Source organism: Pseudorca crassidens, chromosome 7 (genome assembly GCF_039906515.1).
Source record: "Pseudorca crassidens isolate mPseCra1 chromosome 7, mPseCra1.hap1, whole genome shotgun sequence".
Classification (NCBI taxonomy): Eukaryota; Metazoa; Chordata; class Mammalia; order Artiodactyla; family Delphinidae; genus Pseudorca; species Pseudorca crassidens.
Genome location: NC_090302.1, coordinates 90,323,833 through 90,343,332, shown reverse-complemented (window position 1 = coordinate 90,343,332; position 19,500 = coordinate 90,323,833). Strand labels below are relative to the sequence as shown.

The 19,500-nt window shown below is 50.8% G+C and overlaps 1 pseudogene; it reads left to right on the top strand.

Annotated features, from left to right (window-relative positions):
* The first annotated feature begins 2,427 nt into the window (after positions 1–2,427).
* On the top strand, positions 2,428–19,121 carry LOC137228379 (thimet oligopeptidase-like; annotated as a pseudogene).
* Positions 19,122–19,500: the final 379 nt, after the last annotated feature.

The following is a 19,500-nucleotide window of genomic DNA, read 5'->3' as shown; positions in this document are numbered from 1 at the left end:
ATCCCTCTCTCCCTCCCTCTCCCTCTCTCCCTCTCCCTCCCTCCTTCTCCTCCCTCTCCCCCTCCCTCCAACTCTCCCGCTCCCTCCATCTCTCCATCTCCCTCACTCCCTCCCAGAGACGGAGAGATGGAGAGGCAGAGACAAGGGAGAGGGAGAGAGAGAGAGGGAGAGATGGAAGGAGAGGGAGGGAGAGGAAGAGAGGGAGAGAGATATGGAGAGGAGAGCGAGAGAGAGGGGGGGAGAGGGAGAGGGAAAGAGGTCTCTTCCTCCCTCCCTCTCCCTCTGTCCTCCTTCTCTCCCTCTCCCTCCCTCTCTCCCTGTCCCTGTTTCCCTGTTCCGCCCTCCCTCTCCCTCTTTCCCTCTCCCTCTCCCTCCACCTCCTTCCCTCTCCAGAGACGGAAGGAGGTGGAGGGAGAGGGAGAGGGAAAGAGGGAGAGGGAGAGCAGGAGAGGGAGGGGGGAGAGGGAGGGAGAGGGGGGAAAGGGAGAGAGGGATAGAGAGAGGGAGCGAAGACGTCTCTCCCTCTCTCCCTCCCTCTCTCCTTCTCCTCCCTCTCCCTCCATGTCTCCATCTCCCTCACTCCTTCCCACATAGGGAGAGATGGAGGGAGAGGCAGAGATAAGGGAGAGGGAGAGAGGGAGAGGGAGAGATGAAGAGGGAGAGAGGAAGAGAGAGAGGGACAGAGGGAGAGAGAGAGAGGGGGGTGGAGAGAGAGAGAGGGAGAGCGGGAGAGGGAAAATGGTCTCTTCTTCCCTCCCTCTCCCTCTCTCCTCCGACTCTCCCTCTCTCACCCTCCCTCCGTCTCCCCCTCTCCTTCCCTCGCCCTTTCCCTTCCTCTCTCCCTCTTCCTCCCTCTGTCACTCCCTCTCCCTCCATCTCTCCCTCACCCTCACTCCCTCTCAGAGAGGGAGAGATGGAGGGAGAGGCAGAGACAAGGGAGAGGGAGAGAGGGAGAGAGGGAGAGGGAGACCAGAACAGGGAAACAGGGACAGGAAGAGAGAGAGGGAGAGGGAGAGAGGGAGAGAAGGAGGAGAGAGGGAGAGGGAGGGAGGAAGAGACCTCTTTCTCCCTCCCTCTCTCCCTCCCTCTCCCTCCCTCTCTCCCTCCCTCCATCTCTCCCTCTCCCTCTCTCCCTCTGCCTTATCTCTGCCTCTCTGGGAGGGAGTGAGGGAGATGGAGAGACGGAGGGAGAAGGAGAGTTGGAGCGAGAGGGAGAGGGAGGAGAAGGAGGGAGGGAGAGGGAGAGAGGGAGGGAGAGAGGGAGGGAGGGAGAGACATCTTTCGCTCCCTCCATCACTCTCTCCCACTCCCCCCTCTCCCTCTCCCCCCTCTCTCCCTCTCCCCCCTCCCTCTCCATCTCTCTCTCCCTCTCCCCCCTCCCTCTCCATCTCTCTCTCCCTCTCCCCCCTCCCTCTCCATCTCTCTCTCCCTCTCCCCCCTCCCTCTCCATCTCTCTCTCCCTCTCCCTCCACCTCCTTCCCTCTCCAGAGAGGGAAGGAGGTGGAGGGAGAGGGAGAGGGAAAGAGGTAGAGCCAGAGCGTGCGGAACAGGGAAGCAGGGACAGGAAGAGAGGAAGGGAGAGAGGGAGAAGGGGAGAGGGAGAGGGAAAGGGGGAGAGGGAGAGGGGAAGGGAAAGAGGGAGAGAGAGAGAGGGACAGGGAGAGAGGGAGGGAGAGAGGCAGGGGGAGAGATGGAGGGAGAGGGAGAGGCAGCGAGGTAGAGGGAGAGAGGGAGAAAGGGAGAGAGAGAGGGAGAGCGGTAGAAGTGCTGAGGAGGGGGGCTCCCTCCCCCTCCCACTCCCATCCTCTCCCTACTGCTTTCTCTTTTCTCTGCTTCAACAAACACCAGGCGCCTTTTAGATCAGCCCTGAAGTCAACGTTGATGCTTGGACAGCCTGACCTCCCCGCTGACTTCCAGCCCAGGACCACCGCTGGGAGATGAAGTCTGCGGGGCCCTGGGCGCAGGCTGCACAGGCACCTCCCCTGATGCCCAATCTCTCCCCGTTTACGAGGCAGCCGACACTCCCCTCCCTGACTCCCCAAGATTTGGGGCCTTTTTAGTATGTGTCGATAATGCCATTGAGCTACTATCTAACTCTTCCACGAGGACCCATCTCCCAAAATGCAGTGGTTTTCAGCCTTGGCTGCACTAGAGAACCCCCAGGGAAGGGAGAGACGTCTCTCCCTCCCTCTCTCTTTCTCTCCCTCTGTACTTCTGTCTACCTCTCTCCCTCTCCCTCTCCCTCTGGGGTGATGCCCGATGAGCTCAGAATCGTAGATGGCCCCCCCATCCCCTCTCTGTGGCTTGCATGGGGGATGCACCTTCTCACCGTGGCCCGGGCATGGCCTTGACATTCAGACATCGGGTCCTGCGTGGACACTTGTGTTTGTTCCATAGCGCAGGTGGCTGCAGTCTGTGCTTCTGTAGATGGGGGCTGTGCGTGAGCCCTTCATCTTCCCCGCAGACACCACTGGTGCTCGCTCGGCCTCGCGGGTGATGCGGGGGGCACGGGGGACAGTCTTGTGTCCCCACCTTCTTGGGCTACAGACAGGCCACGCTGGTCCCGTGGTGACTGGGGGCTCCCAGGAGAACCCCACTGCAGACCGGAGAGGTGGCCCCAGAGAAGGTGGCGTACGCCTGGGGCCGGGCCTCATCAGTGAGCCACGGGCCACCTGCAGCAACAGCTGTCTCACCGTCCAGGGGCTGGGTGTTCGGGCGCCATGGGGTTGAGCCACTGTCTGCACGGCAGCCGTGTTTGTCTTGTTGAGCCCGGGGAGGCCCCTTGGTGGCTCCTGGAAAGACTGGCCGCATTTCTTCCTGCCCTTGGCCTTAGAGCCCATCACGTTCATGCCGTTTCTGGTTCCAAAAGGACCTGTGTTAATAAAGACCACGTGTTAGGACAGCACCAAAGTGTCTAGAAATCCGGGCCAGGAGGAGGAGGGAGGGGGATTGGCTGTGCCCGCCAGTGGCCTGGGAGCCCTGCCCGCCTGCAGAGACCTGGCCCGGGGCCCGCGGGGAGGCCGTGGCCCTCGGTCCCCAGCGCCTTCCGTCTCTGGGTTCCAGGAGAACTGCGTGATCCTCAGGGAGCTGGTGAGGCTGCAGGCCCTGAAGTCCCGCCTGCTGGGGTTCCGCACGCATGCCGACTCCGTGCTGGAGATGAACATGGACAAGACCAGCCAGGTGGTGGCCACTGTCCTAGGTAACACCGCCTCCCCCTGAGTCCCAGTGGGGACGGGGTCAGGCGGACCTTGACCGGAGACCCCACTGTGTCAGCCCTTGGGGGTCACCTTCCCAGACCCTTCATTCTGCCTCGAGGGGCGCGGGGTCGGGGGTGGCTGGGGGGCCGCCCCAGGGACGTAGCCGCGCCTCTCCCCTCCGCCCGCAGGTGAGCTGGCCCAGAAGCTGAAGCCCCTCGGGGAGCAGGAGCGGCCGTGATCCTGGAGCTAAAGAAGGCCGAGTGCCAGAGGCGGGGCCTGCACTTTGACGGCCCCATCAACGCCTGGGACCTGCGCTACTACATGAACCGGGGGAGGAGACGCGCTACCACGTGAACCAGTACCTGCTCAATGAGGCTTTCCCCATGCAGGCGCTCACACGCGGGCTGCTGGGCATCTCCCAGGAGCTGCTGGGGCTGACCTTCGACCTGGAGGAGGGCACCAGCATGTGTCACGAAGACGTGAGGCTCTAAACGGTCTGGGACGCGGCCTCGGGCAAGGTCATCCATCGGCAAGTTCTACCTGATCTCTATCCTCGGTGCGTGCGTGGGGGAACCTGTCGGCCGTGGGCCGGGGCTCCTCTGTGGAAGCGGGGCCCCATCCACGTCCCTCCGCAGGGTGGGGAAGTCCGGGCACGCGGCCTGCTTCGGCCTGCAGCCGGGCTGCCTACAGCACGATGGGAGCTGCCAGATCGCCATCGCGGCCATGGTGGCCAACTTCACCAAGCCTACGCCCAACCTGCCCTCCCTGCTGCAGCATGATGAGCGGGAGACCAACTTCCACGACGTCGGGCACGCGATGCACCAGCTCCGCTCCCAGGCGCAGGGCTGCAGGCAGGGGGCGGGGAGGGCCCGGGCGTGCGTGGTCCTCAGGCAGGCCCTCGCCATGGGATTCTTCCACTGACATCACCCCGCACGTGGTGACGCCCTCGGTGTCAGCTTCCATCATCAGACCCCAGGCACTGGGCGCGTAAATAACGGAAATGGATGTCCTCGAGGCTCTAGAGGCTGGAAGACCCAGATCAAGGAGTCAGGGCTGGTTCCCTGCATGTTAAATACATGCACTCAAGAGTTGCCTTGGAAAAAGACAAAAGAAAAGAAAGGAATGTTGCCTGCAAGTCTGCTGACAGCCGGTGATGAGAACCAGAGGGAAGGCTCTGGGGCCGGGGGCGCAGTGCCCTGTGAGCTCGGGGGCTGCTGCCAGTCTCCGTGGAGGCTCAGCAAGTCCCCGTGACTTCCCCACGTGGGGGGCGCCAGCTGAGCGTCTGGGCCCAGGACCCACTGCTCGTTCAGTCTTCCTGTGGTCAGCCCTTCATCCTGAGAGCGATGCTCTCACAGGCTGCACCGGGGCGTGTGGGGACAGTTTACTGAGCTGTACAGACGTCACTACTGCTTTGGACCATTTCCGTCACCCCGAAAATGTCCCTCACGCCCTTAGCTATCACTCCGTCCCCTCGCCAGCCCCTGACAACCAGGAACCCACTCGCTGACTCCGTGGATCTACCTGCTCTGGACGTTTCTCCTCAGTGGGGTCACGCCCTGTGTGTCCTTCTGTGTATGACTTCTCTCGCTGAGCATCGTGTTCTCAGGGTGTATCGACGCGGCAGCGAGCGTCAGGGCTTCACCGCGTTGCGTGGCTGAGGGACGTAAAGACGACAAGAGAAAAGAAAAGAACGTTGCATGCAAGTCTGGTGACAGCCGGTGACGAGAACCAGAGGGAAGGCTCTGGGGCCGGGGGCGCCGTGCCCTGGGAGGCCCTGGCGCTGCTGCCAGTCTTGGTGGGGCACGGGCAGCACCGTCCCTCAGGAGCTGCTGGACAAGCTCATCAAGTCCCGGGAGGCCAACCCAGATGCGGCCGGACCGAGGGAAGGGAAGGGGGCTTCCGGTCTGCCCGGCTGGAAAGCGCGGCCTGGACACGGTGCCAGCCCCCCGTCTCCTTCCTCCCGCCCCCCAGGCCTCTTCAACCTGTGCCAGATCGTCCTGGCCAAGGTGGTTCAGGCCCTGCACACGCAGACGCCCGCGGACCCGGCCCAGGAGAATGCCCGCCTCTGCCAGGAGATCCTGGGGTTCCCAGCCATGCCAGGTAGCCAAGCGCGCACCGGGCTCACCTCAGCGGTCGGTTGGCGGCTACTGCCCAGGTCAAGAGGATCGTCTGGTGGTGTGTGAATGGGGACCGACTGACGGGCTCCGGCCGAGGCCCGCTGACCTCTGGCCTCTTCCTGCCACGGTTCCTTGGCTGGTCCCTCCAGCTGTGGCCCGCGGAGTCCGAGGGTGGGGTGGGAGGCTCTGCACATGCTTTCTAGAGAGCCTGGAAGAGGCAGGAGAGGGCTTCATACCCCGAACAGAAGGCATCGACGAGGTCTGCCCGTGCGTGTCGGTGCGGACACGCGGTTCACTCCCTCGTGAGCGCTTTAACCAGCGATCTCCCCGTGGTGGAGGGCGAGCCCCGACTCATCTCTCGCAGCCTCGGCAGCTGACCTTGTAAGAGGCTTAGGAGTGAACCCTCGTGAGCTTCAGCAGAAAGTCGGCAAAGATTTATTTGTGTCCCTCCACTGAACTGCCAGCAAGGTCCCCGTTTTCTACAAGTGTTGGGCCAATACTCTCTCTAGTGGCAGGGGACTCAGACAAGGCTGCTTTGGGGCCCCCACCCCCGCTCTGGGGCAGGGGCACTGAGCGGCCAGGGAGCCGGGCAGGAGCCCCTCCGCGTGTGTCCCAGTGACCCACCTGCCTGCGACCTTCGGCCGCCTGGCAGGAAGCTACGACGCCCAGTCCTGTGGCCAGTCATTCCTGCAAGAAACACTGGAACCAGTTTCTGCCAACCCGCCAAAGAAAAACGACTTCAAAGGCAACGTGGTGTCACAGGAAGGGCTTGTTTCTGTGTTTCTTTGTTTTTAGTTCATTAGGCCTCACTTAAAATTCTGATTCCACAATGCACTTGCTTTGGGATCTTGAACAACACTCATAACCTCTGCAAGTTTCAGTAGAGTAAGTTTATGTGATTACCTTCATCTGTAATATCCCTGTGTTGCAATCTTAATTAATTCAGATTAATTCATCTTAATCTTAATCTCAAGTTCAGATCAAAGACTCGTTCCTCTGTGACTTCTCTGAACTGATTCAAAAGCCTCCTCTCCCGTCCTCATCTGGCTTCTCTTCTCTTCTGGAATCTCATAAGAACTTCTATGACCTCTCTGGTTTTTTGTTGTTGCTGTTGTCTGTTGGTTTGGTTTTTAATTGAAATATAGTTGATTTTCAATGTCGTGTCCGTTTCAGGTGTACAGCACAGTGATTCCGTTTTCAGATTCTTTTCCCTTATAAGTTATTACAAAATATTGAGTACAGTTCCCTGTGCCATAGAGGAGATCCTTGTTGTATCAACTCTATGCCTTCTTTGAATGACCGTGGCACTTTGTTGTCTGTATCATTTTTATGTCTGTTGTGGCTTTGTGACTGAAAATGAAAATTTTCTATTTGTTCATGTCCTGGCCCTTCCTTAGAAATGTGTTCATTTACCTATTTCATATTTATTGACTACATCTTAGACACCGTGTTAGCTGCTTGTTCTAGATGTTAGTAAAACATAGACCTTCCTGCTCAAAGGGTCACAGTATTTGTGGGAAAACAAACAAACGAACAACTTACGTCTCAAATAGCTTTGTACTTCCCAAAGAGAGCACACCTCGTAGGTACAATAAATATATGTATTATACATAAATGTATAAATAGTTAATGGCATTAAAAACTTGAGATAACTGCTTTTCTATTCTGAGGTAAAGATGATAATATTTCACCAGGAGCTCAACACCACTCTGAGAATGAGGGCTTAATCCCCGACCTGGCTCACTGCATCGCTTTCTTATATGAAAACAGACAAGTCTGTACATGCTCTCTACAAAAAGGCTTATCTGGCATGAATTTCAGATAGCAAGAAGAAAAATTCAAGAGGTTCAGAGAAGCATCCAGAAGCTCAGGTGATTGTCTGGCACTAATACAACTTGCTTGACAGGAAAAGAGAGCTGTAAATCTCACAAAATTCGATGATCTTCTAAGAATTTCAAAACCGCCTGCTAGTAATTAGAAATCCTAGAAGAACCGCTTCTTTTAAAGCATACTGATAATATGCTTTACAGCTTAATATTCAGAAGCCTATGTTTTGGCTAAGTGAGCTTCAGGAATGAAGGAAACTTGTGGTTCAGTTCCATCTACTCTGGAACCTCTGGTCAAAACACCTACTTCTGTGCTCAGCCATCTTATCATCTGTAAAATGGAGGCAACTCTAAGAAAACATAGTTACAGAGATGTTGCACAGTTTCCTGTGTCACTGTCTTCATTTGTTTCAGAAAACCAATAACGTCTAAGCTACTACTGCAAAGAGTGCAGTGTTACTTGGGGTCATCTAGTGCAGCTCTGTCAAAGTAAAGAAAAGCAAAGGGGCCTAGAATAACTATAATTTTCCCAAGAGGACACTATTATTTTATGGCAAATCTGAGTCAGGAACCCTGATCTCTTTGATGCCATTCCATTGTTCTCTCGTTGGGTTCTCAGCAACCCAGAGAAAGAAAGAGAAATAAAACTCCTATGTGCTGTGTCACTGGTACAGGACGTGGCAAGATTGGAATTGGAGAACTACATATTAACAGGTATTTGGGAAATTCTTCAAACTAATTAAGATATATACCAGGTACATAAAAAACAGTTATGTTTTCCCAGGATGATTCTGTGGAATGAACAGAACTGGTAACTGAAGGTGCCTGTGTGCTGCAGTTCCAAACAGGACGGGTGAATGCTTGTTTTCTGGCACCTTTAAGACTCCACCCCAATATACACATTAAAATAAAATTAACATTTCAACTGGGTCATATTTAATTCTGCATGCTCTTGTAAGTCAGCAAAATAGTCCATATATCATTTAAGTTGTCACTCACTTTCTTTTCTTTTCTTTTCTTTTTTTTTTGCGGTACACGGGCCTCTCACTGCTGTGGCCTCTCCCGTTGCGGAGCACAGGCTCCGGACGCGCAGGCTCAGCGGCCATGGCTCACGGGCCTAGCCGCTCCGCGGCATGTGGGATCTTCCCGGACCGGGGCACGAACCCGTATCCCCTGCATCGGCAGGCGGACTCTCAACCACTGAGCCACCAGGGAAGCCCGTCACTCACTTTTTAACTTGAGTTTTAATTTCTGAAAGTCTTTCCAAACACAAAACAGAGGTGGGAAAATGGTATGTGGGAAGCTGCAGAGATGAAATAAGCTTACTGCATTCGGCATAAAGATGAATACCCAAACAACTTCTGCATAGCTGGAAGTGTCCAAATCTACTATCTTCGTTTTGTAGTCAAGGCTTCCGGAAAAATATGCTAACGGATTCCTAATTACCCAAATGCCCCATATCTGTTTCAGTAAGTATCATTATATATTATGGAAATTTTTCTCAGTGACAGAGAAAGACATCCTGGCCGAGCATCCCCCTGCCCATGACACACAGATGATGGGTCTCAAGCTACCTTGAAGGCGTTGGAGCCCACTTTATCCATTACTAATATTAATGGAGGACAAAACTTCATATTCTGTTTGCTCTGTGTTTGTTAAATCACTTCTTCCCTTCATTAAGATGGATGACACATAATTGAGTCTGTAGTGTGTGTATCACTGGAAACTGAACACATTTTTGTTGGTTTTATTAACGTCATAGGTTTCTAGGGGGGGTCTACTAAATAACTAAGTCTAGTTTCACAGTTACAAATAAATTACGATGTAATTTTGAATAACGTAAGCTCATCGTAAAGGAAGGATACTGAGAGTTGCTACTACCCCTTCCTTGAGGGGCTCTTGTAAAGCACTAAATCAAGTAACAGAGGTTTATATGCATGCATATATTTTCAATGATATTTGAACACACTTGAAAAGAACTCTACGGAATGCATTATAAAACCTCGATGCTGTGTGTCCCTAGTTCCCGGCTCTCTCGTTCAAACTATTTAAATGAACAAAATGTTATCTATTAGGATAGCTATCAGAGTACTCCAAATACTACTTCTTGCAGTACCCTGTCCCAACCATTTGCCTTCCTCTTCCCATTAGTCCTTAATTCAGAAACCCCAGAGATTTGTTCAGTAATTTATGAACATATTTCTTCATTCAGCCAAGAAAACTGATGGATCCCTTACCAAATTTCAGGCACCCTTCTTCAGGATGTTTTCTAGGCATGTTCAGGAAACACAGCAGTGATTAACACAGATGAATATAGCCTCTCTCGAGCTGAGGGGAGAGACAAAAGTAAAGAAGCAAATATAAAATCGTAAGTGTAAATACGTAAATAAAAATTGAATAAATGGGTAGAATAACTAGTATATCAGGTAAGTGCTGGAGAAAAACAGCAAGCAGGGAAGGCGGATGGAGATTGTTAGCTGGTAGGAGGAGGCTGCGATCGGAAACTAAGTGATCACTGAGGGCTTTCTGGGGAAGATAAAATTTACGAGGGAACCTAAGGTTGTGAGAGGGAGCAAGGTGCATATCTGGGAAGTGAATAGTACAAGCAGAGGGAACAGTCAGATGGAAAGGCAATGAGGCAAGAGTGGGCTTGGAGTATCCAAGGAGCAGAAAGGATGTCAGTGTGTGGAAAACAGAGGGAGCAAAGTGGAGAGGAGAAGGAAACAGTCAGAGAGGAAACAGAGGCCCAGATTTCTAGGGCTGTGGAGGCACTTTGAGGACTTTGCTTTTCCTGTGAAGAAGCCATTGAAGAGACTTGAGTGACATGATCTGACTTATGTTTTAACAGGATCTCTCTGGATGCCACGTTGATTAGAGACTGCAGGAGAATAAGGACAAGCCCCAGAAGACCAATAGTTGATTCAAATGTCAAGAAACATTTATGCCTTCACCCTTCAACTTCACAAATGATGCCATTTCCATTGAGCTATTGAAAAATATCATCTGGCTTTCAAAACAATAAACCAGAAGGCATTTTCTCACATAAGCAAGGTCACAAACAACTGTCAGCTAAAGGTGAAATAGCAACAAATCAAATAATAACAAAAACATTTTTTATAGATTTTAAAACCTTACAAAGCATTTTCTTGTCCATTATCTAAGTTAATCCTCAGATCAACGCCATGAGATAGTTATTATTTTCCCATTAGAAGTGACCGCATATTAAATCCTTAGTGATTGCTCAAGAAAAGCTGAAATCTTGAGTGTACATCTATTAATGCCAAGGTTGGGTTTTTTACCCATGGGAACATTGGATGCTAACATCCACAGGGATTTTCAGCTCAAGATGGCAGACTAGGAAATATATTTACTTTCTGGTCCTCCTGAAACCATGTTTAAATAAAACTGCAGAAATACCAAAATTAATCAACCAATAAAAGCCAAGACATTGTGGAAGTCATCAACCACAGAAAGATTTCAACACATTTCGAGAAGGCAAACAATGAAATGGAGGGGCCATGAATAAAATAATGAAGAAAAGACTACCCTAAGTAGGGTCTGCACAAAGCCAGGCAGCTTTTGCTGAGCCCTGGTTATAGTAAAGGACAGAGGAAAGAAGAGGGGCTGAAAACAAGGAGACAAAAGTCATTTTAGGAAAAAACGTTCACTTAATGAGCTCCAGGGAACACTCAGCCTGCTGCCATACTCACTCATGGATTACAGTGGATTGTTGGTAAGCAAGACAAGAAAACAGGGAACCAACAAACAAAAATCAAGACACGGTTTCTTACTGAGCTCTTCTCAAATGAGATCAAGAAATTATGGTTCAATGCCATAGCTGTAAATCATTTCTGCTCCTGGAGAGGTTAGAAAGGGCTTATCATAGTTACCCTTTTTCTTCAGACAGAATTTAGGTCTGAGCAAAAGCTTTTGTGTCCTCCAACCTCAAAGTTTATTGGGGATGGAAGTCCAAATTTGCTTTGACATACCATAAAAAGAATCTCATGAGCAGAGGGTCAAACTACTTTTGGAATATATGAATTATGCCCAGTGTGATTTTAAATAGATTTTAAACAAAAATATATAAATTTTCACTGATCTATATGATTCTGGGTTCTGAAACTTCTACATGTTACATGCCTGATATATAACACACAATGTCAGTCCCAGGAGAGAGAAGACACTCCAATGAAGCAAGCCAAAGAAACAAGATTCGAACAAGGTAAAGTGATGTGTAGACCAAGACCAGGATTTTTCAGTTCTTTCCTGTCATGCTGTAGCTTCCAGCTCCTGAATAACAACACATGTTTCCCTTGTCCTAGACACACAAGAGTATGTCTCCTCTATGGGGCCTAAGAAGCTCTAGAGTTACATATGTGTAGTAAAGAGTGGACCCAGCCGGCATACTCACAATGACCAAATTGTGTTGATCGTACTTTATTTTAAACCAATACATCGCTCCATGCTGAAGTTGCAATAAATGATATATTTGCTTTCTAGACATGAATGAGATGCCTTACTGGATATACTCCAGGAAGGCCAGAGAAACTGGCTTCTAATCCATACAGAATAATTCATTGATGAATTCCTTTCAGGAGAGCCCCTGATTTATCTAGAATATAAGCTTTACATACCTGGATCCTTCAAACTAGACCAAAGGGACAAATCTAGGCTGCAAGCCTCAATTAGAAATGTGGGATGGTGCTATGCTGACAACTGGTGGTCCCTGACCTATCTTCTGAGATTAGAACCCAGTGTGGTGGATGACCAATTCACGCGTTGAACAAAAGAACACCTCCTACAGGGCAGTGTATGTGTTCAATACTGGTATGGCACTTAGGGCTAAAAGTAACACATGAAGCATATATGATAAGGAGGCACCAGAGTCCAGAGCACGAGCTCTGGAATCACACAGGCTTGCTTCGAATCCCGGCTAAGCCACTACCATCTGTATACCCTGAAGAACAGTCGAAGGTTTAAATGTTCTTTTACCAAATTTCGAAAAACAAGTGAAGAAAGAACCTACTTGCCAGGAAGGGACATCGTGGGGTGCAGCATCCAGTCGCGTCAGGGCTCTGCATCCCCTGCTCAGAAACCTTCACCGCCTGGCTCATGGTGATGCTGGCAGCTCAGCAGCCCTGGAGAAGGCGCTCCTGTCTCCAGGGCTCGCGGACAAGCTGGGGAGGTCCACGGAGGTGGCGGGCCACAGCCTGGCAAACTCTGGGTGCCTCCTCCACTCAGCTCTGGGCAGGCTCTGGCCTCTGGGCCCCGTTGCGGGGAAGGGCTGGCCGATACATAGCCAGGGCTGAGGGGTCTGCAGAGCCGGTGCCCAGGCAGGGTGAGCTCTGGAGGAGAAGACTTCCACAGTCCCCAACAGTCTCCGCATGGTAGCCCATCCGGTGCCAAACACCTGCCACCCACAGCGACAAGTCCCAGCCGCTAGAAAGCCCACAAGGGGTCGGGCTCTTTGCCCTCGGGCCGGGTTTCTCCAGGGGCTGGGCTTGTGTGGGGCCCCCATACCACCCCCTGACCCGCCCTTGCTCTGTGACACGTACAGTGCAATGTCAACACCCAGGCTGAGCCGGCCAGTGTTCAGTGCGTGCTAGACCTTGAGAAGACTTAGCAGCTAGGGAGAAGCTCTCCCGCTTTCACTCGCTTTTCTCAGATCAGGCAGGCAGCCCATCTCACCCCAAAGCTATGGACACCACACCTCCTTCCCAGGCTATCGTTTTCCGTTCTGCCCCTGTTGTCCCTTTCCATTCTGCCCCCCTTTTCCCCAGCACCCCATTTACGGCTTCGGGTGTCATCGGTGCTGCAGCAGGCAGCACCTCTGACCCCGAAGCTATGGACACCACACCTCCTTCCCAGGCTATCGTTTTCCGTTCTGCCCCTGTTGTCCCTTTCCATTCTGCCCCCCTTTTCCCCAGCACCCCATTTACGGCTTCGGGTGTCATCGGTGCTGCAGCAGGCAGCACCTGTGACCCCGAAGCTATGGACACCACACCTCCTCCCCAGGCTATCGTTTTCCGTTCTGCCCCTGTTGTCCCTTTCCATTCTGCCCCCCTTTTCCCCAGCACCCCATTTACGGCTTCGGGTGTCATCGGTGCTGCAGCAGGCAGCACCTCTGACCCCGAAGCTATGGACACCACACCTTCCCAGGCTATCGTTTTCCGTTCTGCCCCTGTTGTCCCTTTCCATTCTGCCCCCCTTTTCCCCAGCACCCCATTTACGGCTTCGGGTGTCATCGGTGCTGCAGCAGGCAGCACCTCTGACCCCGAAGCTATGGACACCACACCTCCTTCCCAGGCTATCGTTTTCCGTTCTGCCCCTGTTGTCCCTTTCCATTCTGCCCCTCATTTCCCCAGCACCCTATTTACGGCTTCGGGTGTCATCGGTGCTGCAGCAGGCAGCACCTCTGAACCCGAAGCTATGGACACCACACCTCCTTCCCAGGCTATCGTTTTCCGCTCTGCGCCTGTTGTCCCTTTCCATTCTGCCCCCCTTTTCCCCAGCACCCCATTTACGGCTTCGGGTGTCATCGGTGCTGCACCTGGCAGCACCTCTGACCCCGAAGCTATGGACACCACACCTCCTTCCCAGGCTATCGTTTTCCGTTCTGCCCCTGTTGTCCCTTTTCATTCTGCCCCCCTTTTCCCCAGCACCCCATTTACGGCTTCGGGTGTCATCGGTGCTGCACCTGGCAGCACCTCTGACCCCGAAGCTATGGACACCACACCTTCTTCCCAGGCTATCGTTTTCCGTTCTGCCCCTGTTGTCCCTTTCCATTCTGCCCCCCTTTTCCCCAGCACCCCATTTACGGCTTCGGGTGTCATCGGTGCTGCAGCAGGCAGCACCTCTGACCCCGAAGCTATGGACACCACACCTCCTTCCCAGGCTATCGTTTTCCGTTCTGCGCCTGTTGTCCCTTTCCATTCTGCCCCCCTTTTCCCCAGCACCCCATTTACGGCTTCGGGTGTCATCGGTGCTGCAGCAGGCAGCACCTCTGACCCCGAAGCTATGGACACCACACCTCCTCCCTAGGCTATCTTTCTCCGTTCTTCCCCTCTTTTCCCTTTCTATTCTGCCCCTGTTTTCCCCAGCCCCCTCCCCCCATTTACGGCTTAGGCCGGCATCGGTGCTTCAGCAGGCAGCAGCTCTGACACCAAACCTATGGACACCACACCTCCTTCCCAGCGCTGTCATTTTCCAGTCTGCCCTGTCTCCACGTAGAACCGCTACCTATTTCACACGGCTGTTCCTAGTTCTGGGAACACACCACTCACTGGTAGCAATGCCTCAGCCCATGCCTCGACTCATTTACCTGCAACGCTGGCCAACAGATAGACCAACACTTCAAAGTTATGACAGAAAGTTGAGTAAGTTATACGCTTGGAATTGCATTTATTATTATTAACAAGCACAACTGTAGTGCTTAGACTATAACAAGTAATCTTCTAAGTGCTTAGCAAATATTAACTCACTTAATCCTCATAATGGCAACCCTATAGGTAGGTAATGTTCATAATATTCACCTTTTTGGGGGGAAACTGAGGCCCAGAGGGGTTGAATAGCTTGTCTAATGCCACACAGTAAGTAGCGGGCAGAAACCCAGGATGAAAACCAGACCGTCCAGACTTTCATCACTTTGCTGTGTCACCTTAATAGATGTTGTGGTTAGGGAAGGGACTAAACTGACAAGACTCTGAAATTGAGAAGGGAGAAATTAGAAAGTGACTGATCCTAGAAACTAGAGAGGATTTCAGCTCAGAAATTTCTGGTGATGAGACCCGGAAGAACAAGAACATGGTTGGATTATTAACTTGGGGTAGTATCTGAATCCATTGAGAAATGGTTTTGTCTTGTTTTTTTTTTTTAACTTAGAAAGGCCAGTTGGATGAAGATTAATGAAAAAAAAAAGTAGAAAGGAAAAGAGGAAGGTGCCTGAAGTGAGACATAACCTCTTCCCTGTAAGTACTACGGGTGGGTGTCCTGTGGGAAAGGATGGAGCTCTCTCTACAGGTTTGTCACCAGGATGAACAAGGAGGAACATGGCAACCATTGTACTGGTTTTGATGATTCCTCAAAAACCAAGGCTTTAGTTTCCAAGAACTACCCACAGTAGCATACCTACCGGGTGTCAGACATGCCACCAAGTGTGTTTCCAGTCACACATTTTAATTGGAGAAATAGTTCCTATGAGGTACGCATTAGTTCCCTATGGCTGCTGTAACAAATTACTACCAATGAGCTTGCGTAAAACAAAACACACTCATTCTCTTATGGTTCTGGAAGACAGAGGTCCAAAACCAGTTTCCCTGGGCTGGAACCAGGAGTTGACAAGGCCGTCCATCCACCTTCTAGAGGCTCTAAGGGAGAATCTGTTTCCTTGACAGCATTCCTTGACTTCTGGCCACATCAATCCAACCCCAACTTCATCATCACATTCTCTTTGGAGTAAAAACTCCCTCTGCCTCTCTCTTACGAGAACACCAGTGGTTACATCTGGGTCCATCCAGGTAGGCCAGAAGAATCTCCCCATCTCAAAACCCTTACTTTCATCCCATTGGCAAAGTCCCTTCTGCCATTTAAGGTGACATTCACAGGTTCTGGGGATTAGAAGGTGGACATTTGGGGGCAATGGTACTATTCAGTCTACTACAAGGTAGATACTATTATCTTCCTCAGATGTAGGAAATGAAGTTTAGGGAAGTAATTTGTCTCAGGTCTACAATTTCCAGAGTAGAGATTTAAATTCTGCCAGTGAGACTTTAGGACACACTCTAAACAACTTTAACCTGTGTCCTTAATTACTGCATAATCCTTGGTTAAGAGTCACACTTAGGTATCAAGACCCAACTGAATATAACACAAGTACTGTCTCCTCTTTCACTATGTTTGCCTGGTGTATTTATGAATCTTGCCCAGAGCAGAAGAGTTCAGAAAATTGTTATGCACCTTTACTAGGAGAAAGCATTTACTGTTTGATGTGCACGGAGTAATGGAAGGCTATTTAAAGTAAAATAAAATAAAATAAAATAAAATAAAATATGCCACCAAATCGTCAAGTGTCACAACAGAGGTAACCCCGTGGGAGTCTTGAGGAGACTAAAATTATCTCCAATTGTGCAGGTGAGAAAAGTGTCACTAAAGGCAGTTGTAGTTCAGCCAAGCCCTACGGCACAGAAGTAGGAATTTGGATAGGTACGAATGGGAAAAAAGACATTTTAGGCATGGGAAACAGTTTAATGCTGAATGGATGAGAAATATACGTTAGACCTTTCTAAATCAACTGGCTTATTATTAACTCAGTAAATCAGATTTGGTCAGTCAAACTAGCTTTAGCTGATTACTTATCCAGGGCATAGCTGTTGAGAGTAATTTTTGTCATAGAACAGTAAATAAAATTGTTGAACTATAACTTTAGGCTTGCTAAGTGAAACAGATTGCTCTAGCTGATGTTCAAGTGACTTACTTGGGACTATTCACGAAATTGGGGGTTAACAACTGCTTAAGACAACATAGAGAATTGATCTTAAATAGTACTTGAAGTAGTTACTGTGTAAAGTATCTGTTCAGTAGCTCATGGTAAATGGATGTTTATAATCCCCACTGGACAACCAACTGCTTTTTTGCAAATGGTAATGTGAATTGCTGTCGCATAAACTATAGTAATGACCACCTATCTAATTTGCTGTCCAAACCAGAAATCTTCTAACAATACTGGTCTCCTAATAAAAGTAAGCATGAAGCTAACACACACTGGGTGTCTCCCGTGTGCCTGTGCATGCATCTATATCTCACTGAACCCCCATAACAGCCCCCAAGAGAGGGACTCTGAGTGTCCCCATGCTGCTGGTGGAGAAACAGGCACAGGAAGGTTCAATAGTCTATCTACCTAAGATAACACAGAGGGTGGGAGAGCCTGTTTTTAAACCATCTGCCTCCAATTCCAGGTGCCAGGAGCCAGATTCAGCCTACAGGCCTCTTCTGCTCATCTGGAGGCGAAACCATGTGTAAGGATTAGTCAAATCCTGTCTTCAATCCTCAAGGTAGCTTGAACACTTGCACGTCCTCCAAATAACATGTAGCATAAGCAATAAGATGTTTGCCCCGGGTATTGTCCAGGAACTTGGAATCAGCTGTGTCTAGTTAGGCTGAGCTGGTTGAGACTGGAGAGGACCACCGATCTTCCACCTGGGCCAGTGCCTTTTGACCTCCGGCCATCAGAGGGCCGAAAACTACAGCCTGAGAATGTGCTGAGCCCCGTAGCCTAGTTACGCCAGCTCAGAACAATGACGAGCACACCTTTTTCCAATCACCTTTCCTCATGCTCCCTATGCCTCATACTGCCCTGCTTCTTTATTCTTTATCCCATAGATACCCCAAGCCCCTTGCCTTTGGGGAGGCGGATTTGAGACCTATTGTCACGTCACTTCCTCGCTTGGCTGCCTTGTGAATAAACCTCCTCTTTGCTGCAAACCTCAGCGTGTCAGTGTTTTGGCTTGCTGCGCCTCAGACAAAATGGTAGGGAGCTGTGGTAAAGGTCCCTTGCCTGTGAGGGAAGCTGGTTACTAGTAGTCACATTGCGGATGTTTTCTCCTCCCGGGGTGGGGGGGGCAGACGTCCTGCTCTTCCAGAAAGAAGGGAGAAAGGCAGGAGCTGGACCCTTGCTCTCAGGGTCACCGTCACCTAGGAGCTCGTTAGAAGCACAGAATCCAGGCCCCACCCAGAACTACTGAATTACAGCCTGCATTTAACAAGATCCACAAGAGAGGCATACCCATAGTAAAGTTGGAGAGGCACCAAGCTGGAGTCCACGTAGCAGAGAAGCAGACAGGATTCTAGACCACGCAGAGTGTGAAAGGCCAACAGTTTGTTTTCTATTCTCAAAACAATGTTTTTGAGCCATGTTTATGAGCAATGTCCCAACTTGCTTTTAAGGTTTCTTGTGTGAAGAATGGATTGGAAGGAAACAAGATATATGGACACTGGTTAGGACCTCACTGCAACAGACAGGCAAGTTCGGTATTAGGATGTTGAGGAAGAGTTGACAGATTCAGAAGAAATTCAGGAGATAAACTGAAGCGGGCTTAATGGGGTATGAGATGGAGGAAAGGAAGGTCTTAGGGAATTAAAGGGTTTACTACACGTATGAGCAAAGCCTCAAAATTAATCCTTTGAACGTACAGAGGTAGAGCTCTCAAAGGACACCGGTTAGGAAGCAACTGTACGCCCTTTATAATTCCAAGAGACAACACAGATCAACTGTTGCGATGGAAAATTCGGCGGTACCGGTGCCTTTTTTCACTCAAACTTAGTTCCAGTGACTATTACTCACATTTTCTGTGCCTAAACAACACAGCTTGAGGAACTGAAGGGGATTCCATCCTGGTAATTAAGGAGGGTCCCCAACACTGACAGTCCCATCTTAAAAAGCAGTCCCCCTGCATTTTACCCGAGGAGCAATGGCCAGAGCCTCCCTTTTAAAACGATGGGGAGAAACCAGAACATCACACACTGTCCCTTTCAGCTACTGTGAACTGAGCCGCGAGACGACCAGTACCCCCTAGCACAGCGCGGACGGGCCAGCGCGCGGGGGCCACTGTGACAGGCGACAGCACAAGAGACGAAGCCCAGGCCCAGGGGCTCTGAGCTCCACCGGCAACGCCCAGGGGCCAAGGCGTATTACCTTTCCGGGATGTGCTTTCCGCCCTTCCTCGTGGCCGACGAACTGGCTCATGTCACCCCCAAGATACCGCCCACCCAACGCCAGGACTGCCAAAGTCGCCAACCCGGCGTCCCCGGTGCCAGCACAAGGCCACGAACCACAGGCGCCTAGGCACAAGCCCACGCAGCTCGCGGACCTCCTCCTACCGCGCATGCGCCACCGCGGGGCGTCTCGAGATGACTCTCAGCACGCAGGCGGATTAACGCGCTTGATTGGTAAAGAGGATTCTGATGCCTGCAATTTCCCTCCTTAGCCGGAGGCTGGGAGCACACGTCCATTAGTTCGTGTGTGTACCCTTCAGAATTCCAATCATACGGGACATGGAAAGTTGTCCGACTCTCCCAGTTCCTTGTGTGGTTCTTCCAGATATTTCCCAAGTGCTTACATTCACACTTGTATCTTGTATGTAAGTATTTGTACGTAACAGGTATCCTGTAGTTTATAGAAGAGCAGCACACTATACACATACTATATACATAGTCTACAATGTGTCTTGGATAGTGTCTTGGATAGTTATCTTTCTAAAATATAAACTTGGCTGGATTGCTCTGTTGCTTGAACATCTTCACTTAGCACAGAATACAGCCCAGGTTGTTAGCATAGCATTGAGAACTCTTTATAAACAAGTATCA